This window comes from Esox lucius, chromosome 11 (genome assembly GCF_011004845.1).
Source record: "Esox lucius isolate fEsoLuc1 chromosome 11, fEsoLuc1.pri, whole genome shotgun sequence".
Lineage (NCBI taxonomy): Eukaryota > Metazoa > Chordata > Actinopteri > Esociformes > Esocidae > Esox > Esox lucius.
Genome location: NC_047579.1, coordinates 8,530,912 through 8,545,554, shown reverse-complemented (window position 1 = coordinate 8,545,554; position 14,643 = coordinate 8,530,912).

Sequence of the window (14,643 nt, the reverse complement as noted above, 5' to 3'; positions counted from 1 at the left end):
CCTTCAAGCCGCCATCTTGAAAACCCCAAAATTGAACAGTTAAAGACTGGAAGAATGTTGCCTGGTCTGATGAGTCTCGATTTCTGTTGAGACCAAGCGTGCCGCACAAGCCCTGAAAAGTGAAGCCAAAACGTCTCGATCGCCCCCTGGTGACTGGTCCCAGTATAGGTCATAAACCCCACCCTCCCCATGTTATTCAATGGGACGCGAGACCAACTAAACAATTAAATTACCCTTCAATTATCTTTTTTCCGAAGCTGGTTTCTGTCATTTACTGTAGTTTGTATCACGCTAATGTAAATTCAAGAGTTTGTTTTTAAAATAAGTTGGTTTTTAGTTAGTTATTTAATGCTCTAAAAACGGTGGTGTGACGTCGTGATTCACAGCTTTGATTGACAGCTATCTGAGCCAAGGAGCCACTGAAGCGCCATCCTCCTTCGGAGGACTGAGGAGATTAGAGCTTTACATTTAATCTCTAAATTTCTGTAATTGATATAATTTCACACGGACATAAAGGGTTGTTCTGTTAAACATGATGTAAGTTAGGCTATAACATATCGTCTAGGTTTAACAAGCAAATGTTGTACTGTACTTGGACTTGCGATTGATTACGGTATGCGCATTCTGCGAGGGAGAGTGAGGGCGGGGCACAGGGGAGGGGCCGTTGATTTCGCGGCTTTACGGCTTTACTTCCTGCTCGCTACTGCGCATTACTACTGCGCAGAACTGGTCCCAAGATCGCTATCTGCGCAGACGCAAGTCCAAGATGTCAGCGCCGTATCGGGACACTAGCGGCTTCATTTTTCACCAATGGAAAAGAGGGAAAGGGCGTCGTCCATTTTATATACAGTCTATGGTTCAGACATTCAGATGGTAGAGTCAGAATTTGGCGTAAACAGAATGAGAACATGGATCCATCATGCCTTGTTACCACTGTGCAGGCTGGTGGTGTAATGGTGTGGGGGATGTTTTCTTGGCACACTTTAGGCCCCTTAGTGCCAATTGGGCATCGTTTAAATGCCACAGCCTACCTGAGCAATGTTTCTGACCATGTCCATCCCTTTATGACCACCATGTACCCATCCTCTGATGGCTACTTCCAGCAGGATAATGCACCATGTCACAAAGCTTGAATCATTTCAAATTGGTTTCTTGAACATGATAATGAGTTCACTGTACTGAAATGGCCTCCACAGTCACCAGATCTCAACCCAGTAGAGCATCTTTGGGATGTGGTGGAACGGGAGCTTCGTGCCCTGGATGTGCATCCCACAAATCTCCATCAACTGCAAGATGCAATCCTATCAATATGGGCCAACATTTCTAAAGAATGCTTTCAGCACCTTGTTGAATCAATGCCACGTAGAATTAAGGCAGTCCTGAAGGCGAAAGGGGGTCAAACACAGTATTAGTATGGTGTTCCTAATAATCCTTTAGGTGAGTGTTTATTTGCAATTAATTGCCACATGTGTATATAGTTTTGCAATTGGTTGCCACATGTATACATACATTTTTGCAATTGGTTGCCACGTGCTGCTATTAATCTATTATCTTCCAATAAACATTAACTAAAAATGGCTACATAAAACAAAACTACTGACGAGATTCATGAGAGGTCGGAAAATGTTTTTAATAGTCAAAATTACAATAATTTCATCAACTTACCACCGAACGTACTTCGGAAGCTCCTAATATTAATGCTTTTCAGTGCTGGAACTTTCAATGTTTGGAACTATTGGCTGCACCACGACACGTGTTACTTCCGCATTCCAAAGTTCCTATGGCGGTCTATGGGAGTATCGCAACTCTCTTTTTCAACGGCTCTGGGGGCGCCTAGGCCTGTGTTCATTGGTCTTCCGGTGATGACCTCATGAGGGGAGAGGCCTGTTTTCACCCTGGGCCGTCCTCTCATGTATGTAAGCACAAGGGGGAGTGCTTTAACCCAGTTCAAACCTGTCTCCTCACCCAACTTGGAGAGTTTCATTTTAATTGTTCCATTTTCTCTTTCCACTGCCCCTCCACTCTGCGGGTGGTAGGCACAGTGAGTCATCAGATCAACTCCTAGGTACTCAGACATCTTCTGAATGGCTCCGTTCACAAAATGTGATCCATTGTCACTAGACAGTTTCTTAGGAATACCCCATCTGGGTATGATTTCAGTCAGTAGTGCCTTAGCAACTGCTGTCGCGTCGGCCTTCCCAGCCGGGAAAGCCTCAACCCATTTGGAAAACATATCAACAAACACAACACAGTATTTCTTACCCTCGCAGGGGTTTAACTCAATAAAATCCATCATCACATGGTCAAAGGGGCCATCAGGGGGAGGATGGCTGGACTGGGGGACTGCTTGTCCCCGCCCTATATTAAACCTCCAACACACTAGGCATTTTGAGCATAATTTGTAAAGCCCTGTGTGTGTCAATACTTATTTACAATATTCCCCATCCCCCCTTTTGAAGCGTGATCGCACGGCATAGAAATTAAACTTTTTGGTAAACAGAGGTTGCCATTAGGACCTATCCAAACCATATTCACATAGGATGTGAAGGAGGCGGGGCCTGAGCAGCAGCTTTGGCGGCTGCATCTGCCCTGCGATTACTGAGGGAAACAACATCTATGCCTGTAGTATGGGCCTCACATTTACATATGGCCACTTCCTTAGGTAACAAGACAGCTTGTAACAGGTTATGAATGAGGTGGCCATGTTGGATCCGTGCACCAGAAGAAGTAATGAACCCCCGCATTTTCCACAATGTACCAAAGTCATGTACAACACCAAAAGCATATCTACTGTCAGTGTAAATGGTAACGCTTTGACCATCAGCAAGGATACAAGCCCGAGTGGGAGCAAAGAGCTCCGCAGCCTGAGCAGAGAGATGGTGTGGCAGTTTGTGACCCTCAACCACATCATGATCAGTCACAATGGCATACCCGACATTATTAACAGGGGAAGTAGGAGATTTACTAGCAGACCCATCAACATAAAAAACAAGAACACTATTTGGTAGAGGTTCATCAGATAAGTCATCACGAGGGGTACACTGTTGGTTAATAACAGAGAGGCAGTCATGCGGCTCACCATCCACCTCTGAGGGGAGGAAAGTGGCTGGATTCAAAACAGGACTCCTTACAACAGTGACATGGGGTAATGACAGTAAAACGTTATGGTAATGCAGAAATCTAGCAACTGACAGATGACTAGTCTTGTGTTCCAATAAGATGGAGGCAACAGAGTGAGGAACTCGTAGCTCGAGTGGCTGATAACACACCAGAGGCTGTGATCGCAAAACAGCATCTGCTGCCACTGCCACAGCCTTCAGACAATAGGGAAGGCCTTGTGCTACTGCATCCAGTTTAGAAGAGAAGTATGCAATTGGCCTCAACTTATCACCATGTTTCTGCATTAAGACTGAGGACATATAACCATCCTTCTCACACACTGCTTGAATAAACTTATTTTGTGGATCAGGGAGCCCTATAGTAGAAGAGGTAGCCAGGGTAGTCAGGAGTCCATACTACTCTATCATGTGATGCAAGCTTCTGGCCATAGGCCATGTCCTGCAAGGGCAGTACCAAACGAGCATATTCAGGAACCCATTGCCTACAGAAACCTGTCATGCCCAGAAAGGACAGAAGTTGAGTTTTAGTAAGAGGTCTTGGGATGCCAACAATGGCTTTTATCCTGTCTGCACTGAGACCTTTACCCTCTGGTGTTAGTTTATGGCCCAGAAAAATAACTTCCGTCTGGACAAACTGTAATTTATTCAAACAGAGGCACTTTATGACCTAGAACTGTAGCAACAGCACAGTGTCCTTTTCACATGTATCCTTATCTGGGGAACAGACAAGAAGATCATCAACGTACTGAATAAGGGTACTGCCATGTTGAAATTGGAACCCTTCCAAGTGATCTTTTAGCACGGATGCAAACACGGCAGGAGATTCACAATAACCTTGAGGCAATCTGGTCCATGTGTACAATTGGCCAGAGAATTCAAATGCGAACCAAAATTGCGAACCCTTGTGCACAGGAATGATAAAAAAAAGCGTTAGCTAAGTCTACCACAGATTTTTTTTTTACTATTGCCTGGGACTTGGGTCATGATTGTATATGGATCAGGTAGAATCGGTGGTGCGCATATACAGCCTTGTTAACTTTTTTAAGATCTTGTACAAATCGCCAAGCCACAGGTTGTCCAACCACTTTGGCTTTCTTTACTGGGAAAATAGGAGTGCGACAGGGACCGTTAGGACATTGAACAATTATGCCCTTTTCCAACAATGCTTTAAACACGGGAGCTATCCCCTCAATAGCCTCTGCTTTCAGTGGATATGGAGCCTGGCATGGTCTATGGGGTCCTCTAGGTGTGACTACAAGAGGCTGTGCATTGTTAATTAAACCAACATCATATTTATGCTGTGACCACAAGGAGGGTGGAACTTCCGCTAACCTAGGACCTGTAGCAGCCACCTGGACTGCACAGACCTGACGGACCCAGTCGTCATGCGGCACAAGATGTACTTCCCATTTACCCAAAACGGTGCACCCAAACCTCTCTCTATAGGCTTGGGCTGCCACGGAAAATTCCACTCCCACCATGTGACAAGGGACCCAGTCCACTACTTCCTTGCACCCCCTCACCCAAGGACCCAAGCTTGCCCACATGCCAAACATAGGTTTAGCAAGAGAGACATGGGGGTCTGACCCCTCCACATAAAAAAAACGAGACATCTCTCTCACATTTCGCACAGACCATGCACAAAAACCTTCTGAAGACCAGTATACATATTCACCCGTCAAAAAAACGTCAAAAAAACATTCTAGTGGGATCCCTAACTGTATCATCAAGTCCCTATTAAGTCCCAAATTAACTGGAAAACAATTGGAAAACAGAAATGAATGTCTTGGATAACGCTGGCCCTCGTCGTCTACAACCGACAGAGGGGTTGTAAATCACTCAGTGGTCTGTCCTCCACTAGCCCCTACCGTAATTATAGTTCTACCACTCAATTTCGGAAGCGGGTCCCAATCCTGGGCTCTAAGGACAGAATATCCCGCTCCAGAATCAACCAAAAATTCTATCTGTTTACCATTAATTGTAAGAAACATTGTGGGTTTAACTTGGTACTCTACGTTTTCTCTAAATGCTTGTACATTAAGTGTCTGTGTCACAGCTTCGGGGGTTGGAACAAGGAGGAGCAGGAGAACGGCGTGGTAGAAGGATATTTTAATGTTATCCAGTGGAAATATATATATATCGAGCACGAAGCGGTCGCGGACAGACGCAGGCACATACGTACGGCCCTCAGGGCATGTGGGCGGAGAGGGCTCGTCACGCTGCGCTCTAGCGATGTCCGTGTCCAGTTCCCATACCACCGGTGCCACGATGCACGACTCCGGGAGCACGGGAGCGTCATCCACTGGCCTCTCCTCCGTGTCATGCTGGCGGGACAGTGCGTCGGCCCCGACGTTCTTACTCCCCGGCCTGTAAGTAAGAGTAAAAACAAACCGGGTGAAGAACATAGCCCACCTTGCCTGGCGAGGGGTCAGCCTCCTCGCTACCCGCATGAACTCCAGGGTGTTTAGCCCCCTCTAACCAGTGCCGCCACGCCGACAAGGCTCGAACCACGGCCAGCAGCTCACAATCACCTATGTCGTAGTTCCGCTCCGCCGCACTGAGCTTCTGGGAGAAGAAGGCACAGGGACGGAGCGTGTTACGACTCCCCGTCCGTTGGGAGAAGATGGCACCGAGCCCACAGTCGGACGCATCCACCTCCACGATGAACTGGAGCGACGGGTCGGGATGGGCCAGGACCGGAGCGGTGGTGAAACGGTGTCAATGTGAGGCTCCTCCATAGCCACACCTACGCTGGAAAAGCGATATCCCAGGAAGGACACAGACGACTGGAAAAACAGACACTTCTCGGCTTTCACTTACAGGTCATGCTCCAGCAGTCTAACAAGCACCCTGCGCACTTACGAGACATGTTCGGGGCGGGTGGCAGTGAATATCAAGATGTCATCAATATACACTACCACGCCTTCGCACAACAAGTCCCGGAATACATCGTTGACGAAGGACTGAAAGACAGTAGGAGCATTCGTCAACCCGTACGGCATCACTAAATATTCATAGAGGGTAGCAGAACAGAATGGTGATCTTGTTCAGCGCTCGGTAATCGATGCACGGGCGCAAACCACCGTCCTTCTTTTTCACGAAAAAGAAACTCGAGGAGACCTGTGACTTGGAGGGCCTAATGTAACCCTGTTCCAGCGCTTCCTTAACGTACGCGGCCATAGCCTCCGTTTCGGTGCAGGACAGTGGATACACGTGACCCTTCGGGAGTGCGGCTCCGTCAACGAGGCACAATCCCCCGGCCGGTGTGGTGGCAACACAGTGGCCTTAGCCTTGGAAAAGACCGCAGCCAAGTCCCTGTATTCGGGGGGAATGGGCACGGCGGGAGCACTGTCTGGACTTTCCACCGAGGTCGAGCCAACGGAAACACCCAAACACCTACCCTGGCACTTCCGCGACCACCCCGCAAGACTCTGACTGGACCAGGAGATGACGGGGTCATGTAGGGACAACCAGGGGAAACCCAAAACGACTGGGAACGTGGGTGAGTCGATTACATGAAATGAAAGGGTTTCGCTGTGTCGATCGCCGGTAACCATAAGGAGGGGGGCAGTGCATCGTGCACCCGACAGCGCAGCCGCCCCCAGGTCCATGGGGACGGCGGCGTCTGGTTGGCAGGGTGGAATGGGCGGGCCTCTTCCGGGACGTCCTCGGGCAGCTAGCAGGTTGTTGAGACGGATGGACATGTCCGTCAGTTGGTCGAAGGAGAGGGACACGTTTTGACAAGCCAGCTCCCTCCGGACGTCCTCGCGAAGGCTACAACGGTAGTGGTCGATCAGAGCCCGCTCGTTCCACCCCGATCCCACTGCCAGGGTCCGGAACTCCAGAGCAAACTCCTGCGCCGATCTCATCTCCTGCCGTAGGTGGAACAGCCGTTCACCTACGGCAGGGGAGAGATGGCCAGTGCTGCAGGGTTCCGCTGGCTCAGCTCTAGGCGCTGCACTGCTTTCAACACAGTGTCCATCGCGGCGCCTAGGCTGGCCAGCAATGTTGAATGTACTTTTACCGCCTCCACAACACCGGCCTCGCCTGTGGCTCCTTGTGGCTCCATTTCCTTGCTGTAGTAGTTAGGTGTATAATTCTGTCACGGCTTCGGGGGTTGGAACAAGGAGGAGCAGGAGAACGGCGTGGTAGAAGGATATTTTAATGTTATCCAGTGGAAATATATATATATCGAGCACGAAGCGTCGCACAGCTCTTTGCATAGTCAGACAATTACACACAAAGACAAGGGGAGCAGAGGGAACATATATACTGGGGGGGAATAATGAGGATGAGGAACAGGTGTGCTAAACAGGACACAGGTGAAATGTATGATGAGACGGACGGTGGTGTCAGAAGGCCGGTGACGTCGAACGCTGGAGCCCGTCCGCTGCAGGGGGAGGTGAACCAGCAGAGGGCGCAGTTGTCACAGTCTGCATAACATCAATATATGCTGGGTCATGTAATGCAGTGTCTCCCAACCTTTTTCAGTTACTGTACACCCAAAATGTTTTTGCACTGCTTTCAGTACCCCCTCATGTTAATTTCACTAGTAAGTCTATGGTGTCATGAGTGTTTTCAAGTACCCCTGTGGAAAGGCCAAGTACCCCCAGGGGTCCTAGTACCCCTGGTTGGGAACCACTGATGTAATGGATTGATCTCACCGGTAGACGTGTCCTGTCCTGCCCCGTCCGAACGTCAAAACCCTTCCCCCTGGTAGCTTTCGTTTCTCCGAGTTCCCCTTGGATTGTTCACTGTAAATCCAGCGGAATTAGAATTGTCTCTATTACTTTGTCCATCTTCCCTTGTCTCTTTTTCAGGACAATTGCGAACCCAATGTTCAATTGAGCCACAACGATGACAACCTTTGTCATAGTTGTATCGGTTAGCAGACCCTCGTCCTCTGCCTCTAGGCTGTGTTCGTCCTCTCGCTCTACCCCGTCCTCTGTCTCTTTGGTCATAGCCGCTGTCTTTCAGGCCGGCAGGCGACCATGGACGGTAGACGAAAATAGCAACTTCTACCATTGGGAAATGACCTTCAGGCTTCCCAGATGTCGTGACGCTCCTGGTCCTCCCGGCAATTGGGGATGTCGCACCAAGGTCGGCCACAAGCGAAGGATAAAACTTACGGGCAGGAGGGGGACTGTTTTCCACATACCATAACCTTTCCAATCTACTTTCCGTCTCCCTTTCTGTATTCTCTCAATTTTCCCCTGCTCGTATTCCTCCAACTTTCTTTGGCTAAAGCTGCCATTTTTCGGAAAACCCAAAAACTCCCAGAGATACAATTGTTCACAAGTCCAGACACCATACTTATCTTTCATTACCTCTGCTGGCCCAACATAACTACGAGGGACGTTTAATGGTTTACTGCCGGACTTACACATGTTCAGAAAAACTGGCAAAAGAAAATTAACGTGGCGAAAGCAAGATCTATTTTAGTCTAAATAATGAGCCCTAACACATACACTTGCGCCCTAACGCAAAAAGGAGCCCTAACCCCTAGTATACTCGCGCCCTAATGCAAAAAGGAGCCCTAACCCCTAGTATACTCGCGCCCTAATGCAAAAAGGAGCCCTAACTCCTAGTATACTCGTGCCCTAACGCAAAAAGGAGCCCTAACTCCTAGTATACTCGCGCCCTAACGCAAAAAGGAGCCCTAACTCCTAGTATACTCGCGCCCTAACTCAAAAAGGAGCCCTAACTCCTAGAATACTCGGGCCCTAACGCAAAAAGGAGCCCTAACTCCTAGTATACTCACGCCCTAACGCAAAAAGGAGCCCTAACTCCTAGTATACTCGTGCCCTAACGCAAAAAGGAGCCCTAACTCCTAGTATACTTGTGCCCTAATGCAAAAAGGAGCACTAACTCCTAGTATACTTGGGCCCTAACGTAAAAAGGAGCCCTAACTCCTAGTATACTCGCGCCCTAATGCAAAAAGGAGCCCTAACTCCTAGTATACTCGCGCCCTAACGCAAAAACGAGCCCTAACCCCAAGTATACACGCGCCCTAACGCAAACCAAAGTGCCCTAACACTCTGATCTCAATTAACGTGTTCTAACACCTGTTAATAGACCCGTCGGCCCGTATGTGAGTTAAAATAACTGCAGATTTAAAATGTGCCCTAACACATATCCAATGGCCTATTCCCGACTGTATTGTGCTCTTACCTCCAAATTCAATTTCCACGGGAAACCTGTACTGATCAGTCACAAGTCTCAGCTCCAGCCAGGCACTCTTTCTCAAACCCTCAAAGGATAGCCCTCTTTCGGGGGATACTAGAGCTCCAGAGACCTCTCTCTGGCCGTGCACGGTTAACCTGTTTGGAAAAAGACTCGTACCGGGCAGGATTAGGATCCCGAAACGAGCACCCCAAAGTGTGATGGCAATTTCTAAAGTCCAAACAGTTTACGAAAATGGTAGGTAAGACAGAGGAATACTCAAATGCACAATAACCTGTGTATTCTTGCAAGGAGAGAATACACAGGTTACAAAGTAACAATGAATAATCTCTAAAGTAACACCGTACAATAACCATTATTTAAAGGAAGAAAAAGGGGTGTGGTAAGATGTGTATCAATAAAACACATTAACATGGTTAACCTTTTCAACCTTTGAGGAGTCCCAATGTATGGACACCCACCAAATAGACCGTAAAAGGGTTATACAGATTTACTGGTTTACGAGTGACCATCTAAACCGCTGGTGCTGGTCAAGGATGCTGGTCAAGGATGCCTCCCCAGGCAAACACCAGATCCCCCTCTAACTACATTCCTTTACTAAACATTGGGATTCAGTCCTTTAATCAGTAAGAACACATCAGTTCAAGACATTTCCCTGACACCGACCACCCCTTCCTCTTCTTCATCCTCCACAACCCTACCCAGAGCATTGTGTTCTATGGCCGCTACAGTTCCCCTGAGATGTATACTAATATCTCATATGGAGGAAGGAATGGATGTTGAAGTAATGTATCGTAATGTGCCGTAGCTTAAGATTCCAGTCAACACTTTTCCCATTACCTAAGGGAAATCCCTATTCAATAGACTTTAACTGACTGACTGTTTAAGCCTTATCATTTGCATTGCTGTTTGATGATATGCATGCCCCTTCAGAATAAAAATCCTACATTCATTTCATGTTGTTGTGCTTTTTACACTTCATCTCTCTCTTGCATTCCTGTGTTTGTATCTAATCAGTCTAGCTTTTGATTTTCGAGGGCTGGTGGTAACGACAACTTTTCTTTTGACACAAATAATTTTTCCAAAACAAGTCACCTTAAAATCACTGACTAAACAGTAATTAAACAAGTTTCTCTGGACACTGAATGTTTCTTTCGGCATAAATGTGCTTACTATTAAAAGTGTGGTTTGGCAGGGTTCCTATATCAAGGGCTACCCATTGATTGATGATATTAATGCATGATATCAAATCTTTTACTAAATAACTTTGGTCTGATGATACAGTATGAAGTACCTAATAAAAGTTAGCCTTACCATGTTTTCCTCCATCTATTTTAACACAATGAAGTGCAGCTAAAATACTACACAAGTCTTCTGTTGAATGCTGGCATTTCTTTCAATCAAGCAACTTTTTGAATGCAAATATTATGAAATAAATACAGGTGCATCTCAAAAATATTTTTCTGATCACAAACTGACACCTTATATTCTAGATTCATTATACATCAAGTGAAACATTTCAAGTTATTTTAGTTTTAATCTTGATGATTAAGGCTTACAACTCATGGAAATAAAAAATCCAGTATCTTAAAATATTAGAATAAAACATTTTAAATACGAACATGTCGACCTGAGAAGAGCTCTAATCAACTACAGGTGCTGGTCATAAAATTTGAATATCATCGAAAAGTTGTTTTATTTCAGTAATTCCATTCAAAAAGTGAAACTTGTATAATGTATACATCCATTCCACACAGACTGATATATTTCAAGTGTTTATTTCTTTTAATTTTGATGATTATAACTGACAACTAATGAAAACCCCAAATTCAGTATCTCAGAAAATTTGAAGATTGTGAAAAGGTTCAATATTGAAGACACCTGGTGCCACACTCTAATCAGCTAATTAACCCAAAACACCTGCAAAGGCCTTTAAACGGTCTCTCAATCTAGTTCTGTAGGAAACACAATCATGGGGAAGACTGCTGACTTGACAGTTGTCCAAAAGACGACCATTGACACCTTGCACAAGGAGGGGAAGACCCAAAAGGTCATAGCTAAAGAGGCTGGCTGTTCACAGAGCTCTGTGTCCAAGCACATTAATAGAGAGGCGAAGGGAAGGAAAAGATGTGGTAAAAAAAGTGTACAAGCAATAGGGTATACCGCACCCTGGAGAGAATTGTGATACAAAACCCATTCAAAAATGTGGGGGAGATTCACAAAGAGTGGACTGCAGCTGGAGTCAGTGCTTCAAGAATCACCACGCACAGACGTATGCAAGACATGGGTTTCAGCTGTCGCATTCCTTGTGTCAAGCTACTCTTGAACAAGACACAGCATCAGAAGCGTTTCGCCTGGGCTAAAGACGAAAAGGACTGGATTGCTGCTGAGTGGTCCAAAGTTATGTTCTCTGATGAAAGTACATTTTGCATTTCCTTTAGAAATCAAGGTCCCAGAGTCTGGAGGAAGAGAGGAAAGGCACAGAATCCATGTTGCTTGAAGTCCAGTGTAAAGTTTCCACAGTCAGTGATGGTTTGGGGTGCCATGTCATCTGCTGGTGTTGGTCCACTGTGTTTTCTGAGGTCCAAGGTCAACGCAGCCGTCTACCAGGAAGTTTTAGAGCACTTCATGCTTCCTGCTGCTGACCAACATTATGGAGATGCAGATTTCGTTTTCCTACAGGACTTGGCACCTGCACAGTGCCAAAGCTACCAGTACCTGGTTTAAGGACCATGGTAGCCCAGTTCTTAATTGGCCAGCAAACTCGCCTGACCTTAACCCTATAGAAAATCTATGGGGTATTGTGAAGAGGAAGATGCGATACGCCAGACCCAACAATCCAGAAGAGCTGAAGGCCACTATCAGAGCAACCTGGGCTCTCATAACACCTGAGCAGTGCCATGGACTGATCGACTCCATGCCACGCCCCATTGCTGCAGCAATTCAGGCAAAAGGAGCCCCAAATATGTATTGAGTGCTGTACATGCTCATACTTTTCATGTTCATACTTTTCAGTTGGCCAACATTCCTAAATAATTTTTTTGTATTGGTCTTAAGTAATATTCTACTTCTCGGAGATACAGAACTGGACTGAGAGACCATTTAAAGGCCTTTGCAGGTGTTTTGGGTTAATTAGCTGATTAGCGTGGCACCAGCTGTCTTCAATATTGAACCTTTTCACAATATTCAAATTTTCTGAGATACTGAATTTGGGGTTTTCATTAGTTGTCAGTTATAATCATCGCAAATAAAAAAAAATAACATTTGAAATATATCAGTCTGTTTGTAATGAATGAATATAATATACGTATGAATATAATATAAGTTTCATTTTTTATATGGAATTACTGAAATAAATGAACTATTCTTATGACCAGCACATGTAAATCATCTAGAATATATGAAGGTGTCACGTTTTGATTTGACTTACAGTAAAAAGTGACCTTTTCCAAGATATTCTAATCTTTTGAGGTATACGACTCAGTTCAATACGTTTCCAATGGCCCTGCCTTGGCCTTAGACAAGACAAGAAAAACCACAGGCATACTGCTAATGGAAAGGTGCTTGTAGTGATGGAAGAATCCGTCAACAGTCGCAGCAAACACACAACAACCAGGGAGAAACACCAACACCTACAACATATTGGCCTCCAGGTAACAACCAGGGAGAAACACCAACAAGATATTGGCCTCCAGGAAACAACCAGGGAGGAACACCAGCACCTACAACATAGTGGCCTCCAGGTAACAACCAGGGAGGAACACCAACACCTACAACATATTGGCCTCCAGGTAACAACCAGGGAGGAACACCAGCACCTACAGCATATTGGCCTCCAGGTAACAACCAGGGAGGAACACCAACACCTACAACATATTGTATATATTTACAGAATCAACAACTACAACGACTACACCGTTCACGTCTGTGGCAGCCCATTCATCAGTTCGCTTCCGCATATTGTGGACATTCTCCTTGGAACGGGTGAGCGCACCCCATCCTGGTTGTGTGCGTATGTCCTCCATACATATGACAAGTGCAACGTGGTTTTCCCAAACTACATTGCCAGTTCTACTTTTTTGGACAGTACACGTTTTGGAGCGCCAGAGAAAAAGGTGGCAAAGGCCATTAAATCTGCAAAAAACATCTTCAGGATGCTCATCCTTGCTGCAAGGTCAGGTTCAGCTGGTGAGCATAGCAGTGAACAAACTGGGCATGTGGGTATGTCTCTTTCATTAGCGTCTGTACCCCTCAGACGTTTAAACTCATTACAGCCGCACCATCACAAGTCTGAGCGATCAGCTTTTCTCCCAGCTTCAGTTGTTCCAGCATACCCTTGATGCTATTAAAGAGGCCAAGTCAAGTTTTATTTTTGACTTCCACAAACCTCTCTGTCACTGTATTGTCAGGCAACATGTATCACATCACAACTACCATTTGTGATTTACAGGAGACAACAGTTATCTTATCTGCCTGTATGACAACAAATGATGACTCGTCCACTTGCTTGGCTATCTCCTCCCTGTACACTTCATACATATTTAAACAAGTCTCCTTAAGAGAAACGGTATCTGTGTGTGTGTGTGTGTGTGAGAGAGAGAGACAGCCTGGTCAGCGAGGTTGTCAAGCCCGCAGGGCACTCTTTTGGAGTTTAACTCCAAAAAGACCAGTTAAGAGGCGAAATAAAAGCCTCTTATTAATGAGAGCAGTCTGAGAGACCTCCAGCTAACAGTGAGGTCTCTGTGCAGGACTGTCCGACCGACGAGCTAGCGGCCGGGTCAGGCACTAGCTGGCTGTCGAATCACTTCATGGAGCTTCTCATCTCCGAAAACTTTGAAGTAAATTGTCAATTCCTAAAACGTTGTCAGAAGTGAATTTAGTGATTAATAAGATGGTGAAAAATGTTTTGTGGTGTTTGGAGACTCGAAAGCACGTATCACTCTGCAGTTACTGTGCGACATTTACCTTTCCAAGTAAGCCCAATTCCACAGCATTGTCCAGATGACTTCTGCTGCTCTCATGTTTTGCAATCCTCTCAGAAAGATGTTTCAAATCTTTGTGACCTGTCCTCGGCCAAGTACCATCTCCACCAAATAGCAGACATGGAAAACAGAACAGTGCCTTCTTTTGTATGCTAACAGTTAGCCACTTTTTCTTGAAAAACCACTCCATGTTAAACCCATGGTAACTTTGACCAGCAGTTTGAGTGATGACAATGTCCCGTGGCTGATGGGCACCCAGTCGCTTTACAAGTTTCTCCTCCAAATTAAGGGTTTCAAACCGGTGCTCAAGTATGAAATCCACTTCATTCATTTTCTCAAGTTACCTGGTGTTTGTGAAG